The following is a 20,465-nucleotide window of genomic DNA, read 5'->3' as shown; positions in this document are numbered from 1 at the left end:
TTTGGAAGTATTAAGGTTTAGTAGCACATAACTATTTAGATCTTTGTAAAACATGCAAATTACTTTAATAACATTTTCACCAAATCCAAAAAGTTTAAGGGACCTAAAGAGAAATTCATGTTCAATTGTGTCAAAGGCTCTACAGAATTCCAAAAATAGGACAACCGCATCTGAGTCAATTGCAACTGAATAATCTATAAGGTCCAAGACTAAACAAATGTTAGAGCTTATGTGACGGCCCTTCATAAATCCTGTTTGAGTCTCAATTATAATGGTATCTATTCCTTTCTTTAATCTTTTGGCATAAACCAGAGCAATCAATTTGTAATCAACATTTTAATAAAGTAATTGGTCTCCAATTGTCAATGAGAGAAGGGCTTTGGAATCAATGAAATAACGCCCTGTTTCATAGTGGAGACCATTTCCCCATTTTTAATGCAATCTTGAAACATATTGAAAATCGGGTCTTCTAGTAACTCCCAAAACTGTTTATAGAATTCAACTGACAGGCCATCAGGGCCAGGTGATTTCCCTTTTTTCATTGAATTCAGAGACCCTCTAATTTCTTCAATTGACACAGGTGAATCGCAAACTGATTGGAAATCATCCTCAATTACAGGGACATAATTATGAATGTGGCAAATGTAGCTTTCACAACCATCTTCCTGAAATTGAGAGCTGTAAAGGTTGTCATAATATGAATTAGCAGCACAACATTGCTTAGAATCAAGGGCAATGGTGACATCATTGAGGACCTTTTAATGTTGCAGTGACACATCCATAACCTGAGTTGAAACCAGATTGCGTACCAGAGAGAATACTATAGACATCAAAGCCCATCAGTTGATTATTGACAAGTTTTTCCAACACTCTTGATAAACAGGACAAAATAGAAATTGGCCTACAACAGTTCGGATCAGCTTCATCTCCCCCTTTTAAATAAAGGACCGTGGCTGCCTTCCAAGCAATGGGAACCTCCCCAGAAAGGAGAGGTAGATTAAAAAGGTCAGCGTTTGACTTGGTGATGATAGGGGCAGCAACCTTAAAGAAGAAACAGTCTAAACCATCTGACCCAGATGTTTTGTTGGGGTCAAGTTTAAGGAGCTCCTCTCTGGGATAGGGGGATGCAAATGTCCCACTTGGCCAATTGCCAGGGAAAATGCAGAGCGCCAGATTCAAATAAAATACTGTAAAACTCAAACTTTCATTAAATCACACATGCAAGATAGCAAATTAAAGCTACACTCGTTGTGAATCCAGCCAACATGTCCGATTTCAAAAAGCATTTTTGGTGAAAGCATAAGAAGCTATTATCTGATGATAGCACAGCAGTAAACAAAGAGTAGCATATTTCAACCCTGCAGGCGCTACACAAAATGCAGAAATAAAATATGAAACATGCCTTACCTTTTTGACTTCTTTTGTTGGCACTCCAATATGTCCCATAAACATCACAAATGGTCCTTTTGTTCAATTAATTCCGTCCATGTATATCCAAAATGTCCATTTATTTGGCGTGTTTGATCCAGAAAAAAACACCTTCCAATTTGTGCAAAGTCATTACAAAATATCTCAAAAGTTGCCTGTAAACTTACTTTGCCAAAACATTTCAAAATACTTTTGTAATACAACTTTAGGTATTTTTAAACGTTAATAATCGATCAAATTGAAGAGGACGAGAGGAAACTAACGCTACTTTTCAAGTCTTGGCCAACTCTCAACAGCATTCCCCTTTTCCAGGATGGCTGTACTTCTTCATTGCACAAAGGAGTAACCTCAACCAAATTCCAAAGACTGGTGACATCCAGTGGAAGCGGTGGGGACTGCAAACAAGTGCCTAAGAAATATTGTTTCCCCATGAGAAGCCATTGAACAGACAGCGACTTCAAAAATAAATAATTCTGAATGGTTAGTCCTCTGGGTTTTTCCTGCTACATAAGTTATGTTATACTCACAGACATGATTCAAACAGTTTTAGAAACTTCAGAGTGTTTTCTATCCAAATATACTAATACTATACATATCTTAAATTCTTGGCATAAGTAGCAGGAAGTTGAAATCAGGCACGCTATTTATCCAAAAGTGAAAATGCTGCCCCTTATCCCAAAAGAGGTTATTAAGACCTCGGACTCAGTGACCGCCTGCCGGGAGAAACTTTGTAGCGGGGCAGGGGAGAAAAAGGGAGGAGCATTGGGCTAGTTGCATTAGAAGGGTTGGAAGATGAGGATGGGATGGGCAAGAAGGGATGGGCAAGAAGGCATGGCTGTGTCAAATAGGAATCCTGACTTGGTGATTTAAAGAGCTCAGCCATGTTCTCCTTGTCAGTAACAACCACATCAACATTAAGGGACATGGGCAGCTGTGAGGAGGATGGTTTATTCTCCTTTTAACCATTTTGTAGAACTTCTTGGGGTTAGACCCACAGAGGGAGAACTGCTCCTTAAAGTAACTAACTTTGGCCTTCCGGAGAGCCTGAGTGCACTTATTTCTCATTTACCTGAACAAGAGCCAGTCAGCCTGAGTATGCGTGTGTCGAGCCTTTCTAACTCTGCCAGATCACGGTCGAACTAGGGGCTAAACATGTTTTCAATTCTCATTTTATTTATGGGGTCGTGTTTGTTAACAATACCACTGAAAATATCAAAAAAGAAGGTCCAAGCGTCTTCGACAGAGCAAATCAAGCTGATTCAATACCAATTTACAGAGGCCAGGTCATGAAGGAAGGCTTCCTCATAAGTTTTTTAGCAAGCGTCTATGACAAATCAGGACAGGTCCTTTCACTGAGCAGCCATTATGAACACAGGCTGTAAAACAGTGATCACTAAGGTCAATACAGAAAACGCCAGACTGATTGACTAGAGCGTCAACTCACTTGGAGCCTGTTCTAGTGGGTACTATTATATTAAACGGATATGATTGTCTGTCATGTATAATAGGGAATCATGTTAGCTTAAATAACATTTCTTAACATTTTACCTTACCGACTACACCTCACTTGGCACAGGTCTGAATCATCTCTGATTAGAGGGGCTAGATTAAAAGTGCTGCGGAGGTTGTGTGTCTGTCAGAGAGGGGGTTAGGTTGTTGACAAATATTTGGTTTGATCTTGAGCAGCCTGTCCTCCGTCTGCTGAATTATGTAAATATGCGTGTGTATGTTTTAAGATAAAGAATGGCCTCTTATGCAGAGTCGGCGTGATGAGTGATCAGATGTGAAAGACAGTCAAACTCAATCAGGACAAATATGCTATGAATGTGACACACACACACACACACACACACAGTCTTGTATAACTGACCCTGTGGGTACACATAATTCAGTCCCATTCAAAATCCTATTTTCCCTAACCCCTAACACTTAGCTTAACCCTAACCTTAACCTAACCTTTACCCTAAACCTAACCCTAGCCACTAGAGACAATGCTGAATTAACATAAAGAAGCATTAGAAGGGTTACATCATGGTGAAAGTACAGGAAGTAGCAAGAAGCATCAGGAAGTACACATTGCTCTTGCCCCATATAGTAAAATGGTTATATGGGGAATATGCCTCAAGTGAAAAGTGGTGTACTGTATGGGGAGTAAGGCTCAAGCAGAAAGTAGTATTTTGCATGGGAATAGGGTGTCATTTGAGACTGTATTTCGGTCTACCTATTTCGGTCTACCTAAGGTACTACTGAATTACTACACAAAACCTATTCATGCAGTAGTGACTATGTAGAGACTCGTAGGGATTGTGTTGTGAATGTGTAGTTTATGCACTACTCAACTGGAGTTTTGTAGTCTTTCCGGTAGAGGTTTTTGCTGTTTGATGTTGGTAGATGGAAGTAAATAAGTAGTCAAAACATTACATCTTTACTACACAGGCGCGGCATAATACACACTTGTACATGAAATAGGACAAATATATGCACCCACCTAATTATTTATAGTTAATATTATTTTTCTTAAACAGTCTTTCTTAATAGTAATCAGGTACAGTTGTTACTACTTGATGTTAGTAGTAAATTAGTAGTCACAACACTATAACCAGACTACACTTGCTTTTCGTGACCGCAGAAGAAGGCAAAACAGCAAGTAGTTGATTGTTATCTCCTGTTTTTGGCAATCCCGAATGTAGTCATCCTCATTGTTTATCAAATGTTTTTTCTGTGTTGTCTTATGTGGCCTCTGTTAGCAGATGATTAATAACGGCTTATAATTGGTTGTCTCTTGTGCCTGTCTTTGGTTGTGCTTGTCTTTATTTTCTAAAAGGTTATGTTGTGAAGAAATGTGGCTGCAAAAAAAAGAGTGAGGATCTGAAGATAGTTATGTCAATGCTGAATGAGGACAAGGCCGCAAAGAGATTAACAAAAGTGTAAATATGTCATTTAATATGTAATGAATTTCATTTAAAAAAATGGAAGTTATTATGTGTTGTTTGATAATATAACTACAGTTAGAAACTTGAGGAAATAACATGTGCAATAGTCATTTACATTTAGTCAACTTACAGGAGCAATTAGGGTTAAGTGCCTTGCTCGAGTAAACATTGACATATATTTTACTAAGTTGTCTTGTGGATTTGAACCAGCAACCTTTTGGTTAGATGATACTTGCCTTCTCATTTTGAGATTAGATTGAGATGGCGTAGGCAACTATTGTAGGTTCATAATTTGTTTATGTACAAGTTTTGAAAACGCACAGAAACCTGTTTATTTTCATACACTCTAGTCGTGGCTGCCCATAAGGTTATGGCATCACATTGCATTTAAAACATGGCTTATATATTATTGTTGTAATCAGTGATTGCAGTATGGTTGAAATCCACTATTATTCTGGACTGAATCCTCCAAGGATTTACATTGGGAATAATTTATGCATATTGCCACCATCAGGATTTCTTCTGTTAAACAGGTAATGTATGTGGTGTACACAAGCACATGATCTATAGAAAATGTTAGTCTAAATAGTTGTCTGAGTGATACTTACCGTTTACGTTGAAAATATAAAGTTTAAATGTGTAAATTGATCGAGTGAAAACCGTTAGCAATCTTGACATTGAGATGACTGGATTTTGCGTCTAAATCAAATCAAATTTTATTTGTCACATACACATGGTTAGCAGATGTTAATGCGAGTGTAGCGAAATGCTTGCAACTAAGCTTGGCTAGCCCATAGGATAACATAAGAAATGGCACAAGCTAATATTTTGGTTTGAACTTATTGATTTATAGCTCATCTGAGGTAATACTGTGGTTTATTTTCTACTTCGTTTATATTTTCTAGGCACTGTATTTCCCCATCCAAGTGTTCTATATTACAGAGTTGTATTTTGTAGAAAAACAATATGCTAATGCTAAGCTAAATGCGCTAAAACTAGCCTGTCAAGTCTATAGGGTTGCTATTAGCTTAGTGGCTACCGTTAGCTTGCTCCGTTTTGAGATGACTGCATTGGTTTATGGTTTATTTAGCTAAAGGTTAAAACAGGCCTCCTTATATGTGCATTTATTTTCATTAAAACAGTACATTATTGTTAACTTTTATATCATCGGAGTTTAAGATAAATATTGAGAAGGTTTATTTTGTAGTACAAGTCAATTCACAGTATTAGCTAGCATGTCTATTTTAAATACAGAGGATGTATGTTACTGTACTTAAAGTACTTTCTAGTCTTTCACAGCATCTGGCGGAATTATTAATGTTTTCCAGGCTCAAACGTTATGGTTCCAAAGAACATCTGGAGTGCGGCCATGCAACCAGGCCAACAGTTCCACTGATGGCAAGAGCGCTGTTGGGTGTTTTTGATGTTGACATGTTGCTGAAAAGCAACCTGCGAGGTAGGCTACCTAAGTATGGTTCTCAATCAGAGACAACGATAGACAGCTGCCTCTGATTGAGAACCACACCCGGCCAAACACACAGAAATAGAAACCAGAACACAAAATCATAGAATGCCCACCCCAACTCACGCCCTGACCAAACTAAAATAGAGACATAAAAAGGATCTCTAAGGTCAGGGCGTGACACTGTGCCTTGACATGTTATATTTCATCACTGAAAATGTCTGTTCACATACATAGGTTGACACAAACAGTACAAACATCTTATAATCTTTGGAAAGTTTTGTTCATTGAGAGATGCATAGAACCTCGTCAGTGACATTGTTTTGAATGGTTCTCCAATCACTGCATCAGACTGAAGATCGAAAAGCTCAAGTTGCAGGTCAGTGGGAGCGTTATCCACATTGAAGGTGAAAGGAGAGGAAACCAACAGCATGTCATTTTCCAACACTTTGAAATCCTCAACACAACGAGAAAACTCACTGTTCAAAGTACGCAGCACCGATGTATACTTCTCCCGCTGGTCATCTAATAGGGAACAGACTAGTAATGTCGGAAGGTTGGTGAGATTGTTAGCTTCTACTTGGCGGATCAGGAGGAGTCATTTTCCCATGAAGGCTTTGACAAGGATGTACATTTTATTATTCTTTTTTTATTTCACCTTTATTTAACCAGGTAGGCTAATTGAGAACAAGTTCTCATTTGGAACTGTGACCTGGCCAAGATAAAGCATAGCAATTCGACACATACAACAACACAGAGTTACACATGGAATAAACAAAACATAGTCAATAATACAGTAGAACAAAAGAAAACAAAAACTCTATATACAGTGAGTGCAAATTAGGTAAGATAAGGGAGTTAATTAAGGCAATAAATAGGCCATGGTGGCTAAGTAATTACAATTTAGCAATTAAACACTGGAATGGTAGATGTGCAGAAGATGAATGTGCAAGTAGAGATACTGGGGTGCAAAGGAGCAAGATAAATAAATAAATACAGTATGGGGATGAGGTAGATAGATGGTCTGTTTACATATGGGCTATGTACAGGTGCAGTGATCTGTGAGCTGCTCTGACAGCTGGTGCTTAAAGCTAGTGAGGGAGATATGACTCTCCAGCTTCAGGGATTTTTGCAGTTCGTTCCAGTCATTGGCAGCAGAGAACTGTAAGGAAAGACAAGAAAAGGAGGAATTGGCTTTGGGGGTGACCAATGAGATATACCTGCTGGAGTGTGTGCTACCAGTGGGTGCTGCTATGGTGACCAGTGAGCTGAGATAAGGCGGGGCTTTACCTAGCAGAGGCTTGTAGATCACCTGTAGCCAGAGGGTTTGGCGACGAGTATGAAGCGAGGGCCAACCAACGAGAGCGTACAGGTCGCAATGGAGGGTAGTGTATGGGGCTTTGGTGACAAAACGGATGGCACTGTGATAGACTGCATCCAGTTTGTTGAGTAGAGTGTTGGAGGCTATTTTATAGATGACATCACCGAAGTCGAGGATCGTTAGGATGGTCAGTTTTACGAGGGTATGTTTGGCAGCATGAGTGAAGGATGCTTTGTTGCGAAATAGGAAGCCAATTCTAGATTTAATTTTGGATTGGAGATGCTTAATGTGAGTCTGGAAGGAGAGTTTACAGTCTAACCAGACACCTAGGTATTTGTAGTTGTCCACGTATTCTAAGTCAGAGCCGTCCAGAGTAGAGGTCGACCAATTAATCGGAATTGCCGATTTCAAGTTTTCATACCAATCGGAAATTGGTATTTTTGGGTGCCGATGAATTTTTTAAATTTGTATTTTATTTTGTATATATATTTTTTATACCTTTTTATTTAACTTAGGCAAGTCAGTTAAGAACACATTCTTATTTTCAATGACGGCCTAGGAACGGTGGGTTAACTGCCTTGTTCAGGGGCAGAACGACAGATTTTCACCTTGTCATCTCGGGGGATTTTCTGGATTTTTGTTTTAGATTCCGTCTCTCACAGTTGAAGTGTACCTATGATAAAAATGACAGACCTCTACATGCTTTGTAAGTAGGAAAACACTGCCGATTTTGCAGGTATCAAATACTTGTTCTCCCCATTGTATATCTATTCATAGTTCAATTTTTTTTTAAATTAGGCATGCTTTTTTTTACGATGGTGAGGAAGGCACTTTTTTAAGAAGGCATCATCTACTGACGGGATGAGGTCAGTGTCATTCCAGGATACCCCGGCCAGGTAGATTAGAAAGGCCTGCTTGCAGAAGTGTTTTAGGGAGTGTTTGACAGTGATGAGGGGTGGTCGGGCAGTACAGAGAACTAGCCAACACCCTAATAGTTTCTTCTTAAATACTCTGACAGAAGTAGTTCCTGCTTCTGAGCTGGCCTGTCAGAGTAGAGGCTGAGCGTGGTTTAAACTCACTCAGCCTATCGTTGGCGCACAGGCTGGTCCCAGCCCCCCAGGCGCTCCCATTGGCAGGTGTAGCTGTTGCTGGGCAGAATATCTATGCGCTCATACCCTAGATACAGTTATCACACATCTGGTTCTTGTTAATGTCTAACAAAAGACAGTTTGTTTTCGCAACACTATGCTCTGTATGGCTAACCTTGGGTGTAGGCAGTTATCATGAGTAATTCATGATAACTGCCTACACCCAAGGTTAGCCATAGCCTTTCCGCTAGTCACACCATATGTTGCAAAATGTTACTTCCAACACACATAGATAGACAACTTCATGATAGGCCAAGCATATTTTCAACCCTCACGATAGTAATACAGAACTCTGCAGGCTATCTTTGCAGTAGATTGCAACACCGCCCCCTTTGGCAGTTCTATCTTGGTGGAAAATGTTATAGTTAGCGATGGAGATTTCAGGGTTTTTGGTGGTTTTCCTGAGCCAGGATTCAGACACGGCTAAGACATCCGGGTTGGCAGAGTGTGCTAAAGCAGTGAGTAAAACAAACTTAGGGAATAGGCTTCTAATGTTAACATGCATGAAACCAAGGCTTTTACGGTCAACAAATGAGAGCACCTGGGGAGTGGGAGTGGAGCTAGGCGCTGCAGGATCTGGATTAACCTCTACATCACCAGAGGAACAGAGGAGAAGTAGGATAAGGGTACGGCTAAAGGCTATAAGAACTGGCAGTCTAGCATGTTCGGAACAGAGAGTAAAGGGAGCAGGTTTCTGGGCACGATAGAATAGATTCAAGACATAATGTACAGACAAAGGTATGGTAGGAAGAGAGTACATTGGAGGTAAACCTAGGCATTGAGTAATGATGAGAGAGATATAGTCTAGAGACGTTTAAACCAGGTGATGTCATCGCATATGTGGGAGGTGGAACAACATGGTTGGTTAAGGCACATCTGATTTTCAAAAAGGCCATGAGGGCCATGATGTCCACAGTGAAGGCAAAATCAAAAATGTATCTTGTAGTTGAGGGAAATCCACATATTGTCCTTTCATTTGCAAAAACTCAGCAAACTCTGACTTCAGGTCCCACATCCTTTTAAGAACCTTCCCCAAACTCCACCATCTCACGTTTTTGTGGTAGGGAGATCTGCATGACCCAACTGTCTCTTCCAACAATGAGACAAACTGCCTTTGGTATAGAGATTTTACTCTTATGAAGTTTACCACTTTAGTGACTGTATCCACAACATGGCTCATTTTCAGAACACATTTACAGAGCACCTCCTGATGAATAATGCAATGCAGGAAAATAATTTTCTGATCTGGGATTCAGTTCAGCTACTTGATGAATGGGGAGCGTTGCTGCACAGCTATTTTCAGGTCTCTCCAGAGATTTTTGATCGGGCTCTGGCTGGGCCACTTAAAGACATTCAGAGACTTTTCCCGAAGCCACTCCTGCTTTGTCTTGGCTGTGTGCTTAGGGTCGTTGTCCTGTTGGACAGTGAATCTTCAACCCAGTCTGAGGTCTTGAACGCTCTGGAGCTGGTTTTCATCAAAGATCTTTATGTACTTTGCTCCGTTAATCTTTCCCTCGATCCTGACTATTCTCCCCACAGCATGATGCTGCCACCACCATGCTTCACCGTAGGGATAGTGCCAGGTTTCCTCCAGATGTGACGCTTGGCATTCAGGCCAAAGAATTCAATCTTGGTTTCATCAGACACAAGAATATTGTTTCTCATGTTCTGAGAGTTTTATGTGCCTTTAGGCAAACTCCAAGCAGGCTGTCTTTTACTGAGTAGTGGCTTCCGTCTGACCACTCTACCATAAAGGCCTGATTGGTGGAGTACTGCAGAGATGGTTGTCCTTCTGGAAGGTTCTCCCATCTCCACAGAGGAACTCTAGAGCTCTGTCAGAGTGACCATCGGGTTCTTGGTCACTTCCCTGACCAAGGCTCTTTTCCCCCGATTACTCAGTTTAGCCGGGCAGCCAGCTCTAGGAAGAGTCTTGGTGATTCCAAACTTCTTCCATTTAAGAATGATGGAGGCCACTGTGTTTTTGAAGACCTTCAATGCTTCAGAAAATATTTGTTACCCTTCTCTAGATCTGGGTCTCGACACTTCATTCCCAAGATGGCATAGCAGTTCAGACGTATTTTTGTCCTCGTCCTGTCGTGTATATAAATATATAGATTTTTTTTTTTTTCACATACATTTTAAATTTTCCAAAAACTCATCTTCATAACACTCTCCTGCAATCCGCTTCACCAATTTATATAAAAAAGTATTATTTACCTCAGATCTGTAATCCTCCGAGAGGCTAGCCAGAAATTAGCCAGAAGCTAGCCGGGAGCTAGCCAGAAGCTGGTCCAGAAGCTACTCTGAAGCTGGTTCAGAAGCTAGTTAGCTTATTTACTGGCTAATCGTTAGTACTCAGCTAACCACGGTTTGTGGTCATCGGCTGTCCTTTGGCTCGAGAATCTATCGCCAGTTTTGTACGGCGCGGTGCAGCGCAGCGCGGCTCGGAACGGAACATACCGGATTTCGGCCGCTGGCTCTGGACATCCATACCTGGATCTCACAGCTAGCTAGCTGCTATCCGTGTGACTATCGGCTTTCGTCAATTCCGGAGCTAACATCAATTGTTCCGGAGCTAGCCAGCTGAAGAGTTCCATCAATCACTCCTGGGCTGCAGTCACCTATCCGGACCCGTTTTGCTGCCACCGGGAGCCCCACCGGGCCTTCACAGTTGGACTGCCGACGTTGTCTACCCGAGGGAATTGTCCGGCTGGCTCCTCCGGCGCAATGTTGCCTGGGCGCCCATCTGCGGCCTGCTAGCCGTCGGCTATCTTATCGGCTGCTATCTGAATAGACAATCGGACAATTTTTATTTTATCTTTATTTATTTATTTATTTTTCTTCTTGGGCCTCTATAACTATATCTATTGTTTTTATTTTTGTTGTTGTTGTGTGATTTGGATTAATCCCCTCTACCACACGGAAACCCACTAATCTACTGACGGAACGCATGAGTTGGCTAATAACAGACCTCCATTCTATGCTAGCTTGCTCCTATGCTAGCTTGCTACCGATTTAGCTGTCTAAATCGCCGTGACCCCCAACCAACCTCTCCACTCACTGGAGCCTTTTGATCACTCGACTGAGCCTGCCTCTCCTTAATGTCAATATGCCTTGTCCATTGCTGTTCTGGTTAGTGTTTATTGGCTTATTTCACTGTAGAGCCTCTAATCCTGCTCATTATACCTTATCCAACCTATTAGTTCCACCACCCACACATGCAATGACATCTCCTGGTTTCAATGGTGTTTCTAGAGACAATATCTCTCTCTTCATCACTCAATACCTAGGTTTACCTCCACTGTATTCACATCCTACCTTACCTTTGTCTGTACATTATACCTTGATGCTATTTTATCGCCCCCAGAAACCTCATTTTACTCTCTGTTCCAGACGTTCTAAACGACCAATTCGTATTGCTTTTAGCCGCACCCTTATTCTACTCCTACTCTGTTCCTCTGGCGATGTAGAGGTGAATCCAGGCCCTGCAGTGCCTAGCTCCACTCCTATTCCCCAGGCGCTCTCTTTTGACGACTTCTGTAACCGTAATAGCCTTGGTTTCATGCATGTTAACATTAGAAGCCTCCTCCCTAAGTTTGTTCTATTCACTGCTTTAGCACACTCTGCCAACCCGGATGTTCTAGCTGTGTCTGAATCCTGGCTTAGGAAGACCACCAAAAATTCAGACATTTTAATTCCAAACTACAACATTTTCAGACAAGATAGAACTGCCAAAGGGGGCGGTGTTGCAATCTACTGCAAAGATAGCCTGCAGAGTTCTGTCCTACTATCCAGGTCTGTACCCAAACAATTTGAACTTCTACTTTTAAAAATCCACCTCTCTAAAAACAAGTCTCTCACCGTTGCCGCCTGCTATAGACCACCCTCTGCCCCCAGCTGTGCTCTGGACACCATATGTGAACTGATTGCCCCCCATCTATCTTCAGAGCTTGTGCTGCTAGGCGACCTAAACTGGAACATGCTTAACACCCCAGCCATCCTACAATCTAAACTTGATGCCCTCAACCTCACACAAATTATCAATGAACCTACCAGGTACCTCCCCAAAGCCTTAAACACGGGCACCCTCATAGATATCATCCTAACCAACTTGCCCTCTAAATACACCTCTGCTGTTTTCAACCAAGATCTCAGCGATCACTGCCTCATTGCCTGCATCCGTAATGGGTCAGCGGTCAAACGACCTCCACTCATCACTGTAAAACGCTCCCTGAAACACTTCAGCGAGCAGGCATTTCTAATCGACCTGGCCGGGGTATCCTGGAAGGATATTGATCTCATCCCGTCAGTAGAGGATGCCTGGATATTTTTTTTAAATGCCTTCCTAACCATCTTAAATAAACATGCCCCATTCAAGAAATTTAGAACCAGGAACAGATATAGCCCTTGGTTCTCCCCAGACCTGACTGCCCTTAACCAACACAAAAACATCCTATGGCGTTCTGCATTAGCATCGAACAGCCCCCGTGATATGCAGCTGTTCAGGGAAGCTAGAAACCATTATACACAGGCAGTTAGAAAAGCCAAGGCTAGCTTTTTCAAGCAGAAATTTGCTTCCTGCAACACTAACTCAAAAAAGTTCTGGGACACTGTAAAGTCCATGGAGAATAAGAACACCTCCTCCCAGCTGCCCACTGCACTGAAGATAGGAAACACTGTCACCACTGATAAATCCACCATAATTGAGAATTTCAATAAGCATTTTTCTACGGCTGGCCATGCTTTCCACCTGGCTACTCCTACCCCGATCAACAGCACTGCACCCTCCACAACTCGCCCAAGCCTTCCCCATTTCTCCTTCTCCCAAATCTGCTCAGCTGATGTTCTGAATGAGCTGCAAAATCTGGACCCCTACAAATCAGCCGGGCTAGACAATCTGGACCCTTTCTTTCTAAAATTATCTGCCAAAATTGTTGCCACCCCTATTACTAGCCTGTTCAACCTCTCTTTCGTGTCGTCTGAGATTCCCAAAGATTGGAAAGCAGCTGCGGTCATCCCCCTCTTCAAAGGGGGGGACACTCTTGACCCAAACTGCTACAGACCTATATCTATCCTACCATGCCTTTCTAAGGTCTTCGAAAGCCAAGTCAACAAACAGATTACCGACCATTTCGAATCTCACCATACCTTCTCTGCTATGCAATCTGGTTTCAGAGCTGGTCATGGGTGCACCTCAGCCACGCTCAAGGTCCTAAATGATATCTTAACCGCCATCGATAAGAAACATTACTGTGCAGCCGTATTCATTGATCTGGCCAAGGCTTTTGACTCTGTCAATCACCACATCCTCATCGGCAGACTCGACAGCCTTGGTTTCTCAAATGATTGCCTCGCCTGGTTCACCAACTACTTCTCTGATAGAGTTCAGTGTGTCAAATCGGAGGGTCTGCTGTCCGGACCTCTGGCAGTCTCTATGGGGGTGCCACAGGGTTCAATTCTTGGACCGACTCTCTTCTCTGTATACATCAATGAGGTCGCTCTTGCTGCTGGTGAGTCTCTGATCCACCTCTACGCAGACGACACCATTCTGTATACTTCTGGCCCTTCTTTGGACACTGTGTTAACAACCCTCCAGGCAAGCTTCAATGCCAACTCTCCTTCCGTGGCCTCCAATTGCTCTTAAATACAAGTAAAACTAAATGCATGCTCTTCAACCGATCTCTACCTGTACCTACCCGCCTGTCCAACATTACTACTCTGGATGGCTCTGACTTAGAATACGTGGACAACTACAAATACTTAGGTGTCTGGTTAGACTGTAACCTCTCCTTCCAGACCCATATCAAACATCTCCAATCCAAAGTTAAATCTAGAATTGGCTTCCTATTTCGCAACAAAGCATCCTTCACTCATGCTGCCAAACATACCCTTGTAAAACTGACCATCCTACCAATCCTCGACTTTGGCGATGTCATTTACAAAATAGACTCCAATACCCTACTCAACAAATTGGATGCAGTCTATCACAGTGCAATCCGTTTTGTCACCAAAGCCCCATATACTACCCACCAAAAAAAAGACTGATTGAATCCTGAAAATGTGACTTATTACTGTGAGAAGGTTTTTGTTAATCGATTGCAAATAAGTATTTGACAGTGTACGGTGTTGTCATGATATAGTTTAAAAAATAACATAACTTATAAATGACTCATGGCAGAAAGAATGGTGAATATTATTGTAGACACTGACATGGCTTAAAGGGATACTTTGAATTTCGTGATGTAGGTTGTTTTTCTACCTACCCAGAGTCTGACAAACTCATGGGAACCCTTTTTATGTCTCTGCGTGTTTTGAGATGATTAAAGTTAGTATATTGTTAGCTTAGCGCAATTTCTTGAGGTCTTTCACAGTAGCCGCCTCCTCTCAAAAACAGGGAAATAGACTTTCTAACTATTCCAAAGCTGGGTGGTTGGTAATTTATAGTCTTATAAAGTTATACACAGTAAGCAATATTTTACAAATGTGTTAATTTTACTGATAATCAAAAGAGACAAGATTCTATCCACTTCCTCAATCTCTGTCCTGTTGGCGTATGATGCTGCAATCTATATATCTGTCTCATGGCGTCGGTACGCGTACTAGCAGCGCCATTGCGACAGAAGCAATATTGCTATCAGCTGGCCGCTGTACCAGGAGACTTCCAGCATTTGTGCTGAACTAACGATATGCTAACTTCAACAATTTCCAAACTGCACGTGGAGACACAAAAATGGTATTCGTTAGTTTGTCTGACCTGGATCTCGAAATCTCGCAGTATCCCTTTAAAAACGAATACCCCATAACAGGGTTGAGGTCAATTTCTATTCAACAAATTGAAGATGTTAAAGGGATGGTTCACTTTTTTACACCTTTATAGTCAGATGGCTAAGAAAAAAACTATATGGTTTACGGGGGCAATTAGTGGCTATTTAAACAACTCTGAACCATAGATTACAGTTTTTCCTGGCCCATGGACTACTTTCAGGGTAGGGAACCATCTGATTGACTATAAGGTGTAAAAAAGTGAACTATCCCTTTTAACATCTTCAATTTGTTGAATAGAAATTGACCTCAACCCTGTTATGGGGTTCTCTTAATTGAATATTGCAAATAGGGCATTAATGGTCAATGATGTCTTATTCAACAGAATCTGATTAGCTTTTCACATAAAGGTTTTTTCATTTATTATATTTTTTATTTACGACCCCAACCCCTAACTGTTCTATGTGCTCTTTATCTTCTAGTTGTTGCTTTCACCCTACAAATGCTGTCATTAAGCGCTTCCCGGGTACAACAAAAGGACAAGTGGGAACGGCTTACAACTGTAAAATGCCTGAATTAAGAAGCAATGAGAGAAACAAATAAAATGAATAGGATTAAATTAAGTTTAGTGTTTTGTGTTTGTTCTAATGTTTTATTACCATGATTACAAGTATCACTGAAATAATGCTTCTATTACATATAACTAACTATATATAAAAAAGTATGTGGACACCCCTTCAAAGGAGTGGATTTGTCTATTTCAGCCACAGCCTTTGCTGACAGGTGTATAAAATTGAGCACCCAGCCATGCAATCTCCATAAGGAACATTGTACTGCCAATGGCAGTAGAAGAGCTCAGTGACTTTTAACGTGACACCGTCATAGGATGCCACCTTTCCAACAAGTCAGTTTGTCAAATGTATGCCCTGCTAGAGCTGCCCCAGTTAAATGTAAGTGCTGTTATTGTGAAGTGGAAAGGTTTAGGAGCAACAACAGCTCAGCCGCAAAGTGGTAGGCCACACAAGCTCACAGAACGAGACCACCGAGTGCGGAGGCCGTAGCGTGTAAAAATCATCTGTCCTTGGTTGCAACACCCATTAACGAGTTCCAAAACTGCATCTGGAAGCAATGTTAGCACAATAACTGTTCGTTGAGAGCTTTATTAAATGGGTTTCCATGGCCGAGCAGCCACACACAAGCCTAAGATCACCTTCCTCAATGCCAAGCATTGGCTGGAGTGGTGTAAAGATCGCCGCCATTGGACTCTGGAGCAGTGAACAAAAATTATCTGGTATGATGTCATGCTTCACCATCTGGCAGTCCGACAGACAAATCTGGGTTTGGCGGATGCCAGGAGAATGCTACCTACCCCAATATATAGTGCCAACTGTAAAGCTTGTTGGAGGAGAAATATTGGCCTTTGGCTGTTTTTCATGGTTCTGGCTAGGCCCTTTAGTTCCAGTGAAGGGAAATCTTAACGCTGCAGTTTACAATGACATTCTAGACAATTCTGTGCTTCCAACTTTGTGGCAACAGTTTGGGGAAGGCCCTTTCTTGTTTCTGCATTAAAATGTCCCGTGCACAAAGTTAGGTCCATGCAGAAATGGTTTGTCAACCCCATCAAACACCTTTGGGATAAATTGGAACGCTGACTATGAGCCAGGCCTAATCTCCCAACATCAGTGCCCAACCTCACTAATGGTCTTGTGGCTAAATGGAAGCAAATCCCTGCAGCAATGTTCCAGCATCTAGTGGAAAGCCTTCCCAGAAGATTGAAGGCTATTATAGCAGCAAAGGGGGAACCAACTCCATATTATTGTCCATGATGTTTGACAAGCAGGTGTACACATACTCTTGTACATGTAGTGTATGTTAACACATATTGTTAACATGTATTGTGACATACAGTACCAGTCAGAAGTTTGGACATACCTACTCATTCTAGGGTTTTTCTTTATTTTTTACAGTTTTCTACATTGTAAAATAGTAGTGAAGTCATCAAAACTATAAAATAACACATATGGAATCATGTAGTAACCAAAAAAGTTGCCACCCTTTGCCTTGATGATAGCTTTGCACACTCTTAACCGGCTTCATGAGGTATTTACCTGGAATGCTTTTCCAATCATCTTGAAAGAGTTCACACATGCTGAGCACTTGTTGGCTGCTTTTCCTTCACTCTTCGGTCCAACTCATTCGAGGAGGATAGAGAGGGAATGAGAGGAGAAAAGGGGGAGGGGAGGAGAGAGGAAGGAGAAGAGGGGAGGGAGGAGAGGAAGAAAAATTGTTTATCCCAGAAGGGAGTTGTGAGAGATGATGGATATTTGCTTGATTAATGTATTCCGTTGAGTAAATGATATCCACTCAACCCTCACCCCCCGCACACACACACATACGCTAGCAGAGGAGATTTGGTATTCTACCCTTTTAGAGAAAACACTGTGTCCTATACACTAGAAAGCCTGTGGAGACACAAATGTTAGCGTGTATGTGAGTTAGTTGTTTATCCCAGCAGGGAGTTTTGGAGGTGATGGATGGAGGATATTTGCTTCATTATTGTCTTCTGTTGAATACATTTTTTCCACTGAGTGACTCAACATCCCTCCCCAAACACACTCATACAGATTTCGTTTTCATGCTGCTCATCAATCCCTACCTGCTGCTCTAATAGAGTACCACAGTATGAGTCATAATACCCATAAAACCTAGTGGTCAAACAGGGAAATGGTTCCAATTAGTTTTTCCACCATTCATTTTTCCCATAGGGGATTTTAGAAACACTTAAAATAAGCACTGTGTTTCGTGTAGGCTTACCCTGGCGTGAGGTTTTGATAATCATGTAATTCTCTCTAGGACAATGACTTTTATCAATATATTTGCCTGTATTTAAAAATGAATAATTCCATGCTAATTTGCTGCTAATGTGGCTATCATAAAGACCTACAAATGCCATGACGATCTGGGCGAGACTGACGTATCGAAGCAAATGTAAGACTCTCTGGATTAGTTATGTAATGTTAGCTAAATTTAGTAACAAATAAATTGGCTACATTTCTTTAAATTTGACAATTCTGTCAACTGTCTTGTGCAAGTTTTAAATTGATCCAGTACCTGTTAGCAAAAGTATCATTTAGAGATGAAGTGCAGGACCTTGCAGGGATTTGTAGGTTAGCATGATGTCTACTTTGATGCTGATATTAAATGTTAATCACAAATAACCAGTCGCTTTCATAATGAGTTAGGGCAGAAGCGGTTAACTCATTAAGAAAGCGACTGGTCATTTGTGAGCAACATTCATAACACAGTAAAATGGCCCAGTGGAGACTAGCAAAACAGAAGAGAGATATTAGTTGTTTTCCGGATTAATGATATTGATATCTGTCGGTGGCAATGAGCTGGTGTCATAAGCATGATGTATTGTCTTTCAGAGTGGTTTTACTAAACAGCTTAGTCAAACCAGGACACCACTGGCCTGAGGAAGAGAGCAGAGTATGAACCAGATAAATTAGGAGGGAGGAACGTTCACTCTTTTGTGTGTGCGTGCAGGTGTGTGAGTGCACATTCTTATGTGTGTTTGTATGCGCCCAAGCATGCGTATGTGTGTGTGTGTCTGCATGTGTGTCTTTGCACATGCTTGTGTGTTTGTGTGCATCCAAGCATGAATGCGTGTGTTATTCACAGTCAGTCTGTGTCTGGGAGCGCGTTGGTATTTTTAGAGAGGCCAGGGCTTTCAGACATCCCTGTCTGCTGCCAGATCAGAGAATATTACAGTCTATCTCTGTTCTACTATATATACTCTCTGTTGTCTAGCTATAGTTATACTGTTGTATATTCTACTACAACTGTCTAGACTAATATAATGAATCACACACACACATTCACACACAATTCTTTGAGGGTCACATTAAGTAATTTGTCTCTAATGTTTAATCTCGTCAGAGGAGCCAGTAATATTCTGTGAGACGGGCTGTATAATCACACTATTAACTTGAGAGCATTGTGTCGGAGTCTGTGTCTGTGTTTCAATGTGTGTGTTTGTTCCCAATCTCTCTCTAGTCTCCCTCACCTCTCCTTCTTTCATGTGTGTTTGTTTCCCGTCCTAATTGGCAGTGTATTGCTGATTGCTTGACTACACACCACATCTGAGCTGCACTCCCCCTCTCATGCAAATGAGACAGAAATCTACTCACATTTTTTCTGTTACTGTAACAGGTTTTGTTTTAGTTTGTGTTTTTATGTGTGTGTATATGTGTGCTTGTGTGTATATTTGTGTGTGTGTGTTTTTTTGTTTTTGTGTGTGTTTTTATGTGTGTGTGTATAAATGTGTGCTTGTGTGTTTTTTTTTTGTGTGCGTGTGTGTGTGTGTGTGTGTGTGTGTGTGTGTGTGTGTGTGTGTGTGTGTGTGTGCAACCTGCTGGGAAAAAAACATGAAGCAAAGTTCTGAGGAAGAAATTATGAGATGGTTATACTGGTGTGAGGAAGAGAGAGACAGAGATAGAATGAGAGACAAAGAGTAAGAGAAAGACATTTGTAATGTCTTTATTCTTTTGAAACTTCTGTATGTTAAATGTTTACTGTTCATTTGTATTGTTTATTTAACTTTAGTATATTATCTACCTCACTTGCTTTGGCAATGTTAACACATGTTTCCCATGCCAATAGAGCCCCTTGAATTTAATTTAATTTAATTGAAAGAGAGAGAGAAGCTGTAGTAATTGTCACAGAGAGCTGCGTTCCTGAAGGAAGAGAGACAGATATAATTACATCCACCTCTCCTCTAATATCTTTCCTTGAGCTCTTCAACACTGGCTAGAGATTTTCTGAATACTTAGTGGACATTTTAATATTTCGTGGACAATGAAAGCCTTTCCACCCTCTTCATATCTTCTTTTCTCTCTACTTATTAGTTCTTCCCCTCTTCTCTCTTTAATATATTCTCTTTCTACTTATTAGTTTTCCCCCTTTTCTCTCTTTAATATCTTCTCTCTTTAATATCTTCTCTGTTTAATATTGTCACGCCCTGATCTGTTTCACCTGTCCCTGTGATTGTCTCCACCCCCTCCAGGTGTCGCTTATTTTCCCCAGTGTATTTAGCCCTGTGTTTCCTGTCTCTCTGTGCCAGTTCGTCTTGTATGTTTCCAAGTCAACCAGTGGTTTCCCGGTCTCCTGCTTTTTGCATTCTCCTTTTTCTAGTCCTCCCGGTTTTGACCCTTGCCTGTTTCTGGACCTTGTACCCGCATGCCTGATCATTCTGCCTGCCTTGACCATGAGCCTTTTCTGCCACTCTGTACCTCCTGGACTCTGATCTGGTTTTGCCTGTCCAAGACCATTCTCTTGCCTACTCCTTTGGATTATTAAACATTGTAAGACTCCAACTAGCTGCCTCGTGTCTGCATTTGAGTCTCGCCTTG

At 41.4% G+C, this 20,465-nt stretch overlaps 1 long non-coding RNA gene across 1 annotated transcript in view; it reads left to right on the top strand.

Annotated features, from left to right (window-relative positions):
• Positions 1–20,465, top strand: part of LOC149983201 (uncharacterized) — a 192,424-nt gene that overhangs the window by 66,421 nt on the left and 105,538 nt on the right. The window lies entirely within an intron of this gene.

This window comes from Oncorhynchus mykiss, chromosome 5 (genome assembly GCF_057628025.1).
Source record: "Oncorhynchus mykiss isolate SJ-2025 chromosome 5, ASM5762802v1, whole genome shotgun sequence".
Taxonomy (NCBI): Eukaryota; Metazoa; Chordata; class Actinopteri; order Salmoniformes; family Salmonidae; genus Oncorhynchus; species Oncorhynchus mykiss.
The sequence above is the reverse complement of the archived record's forward strand: the minus strand, read 5'-3'. Positions and strand labels throughout refer to the sequence as shown.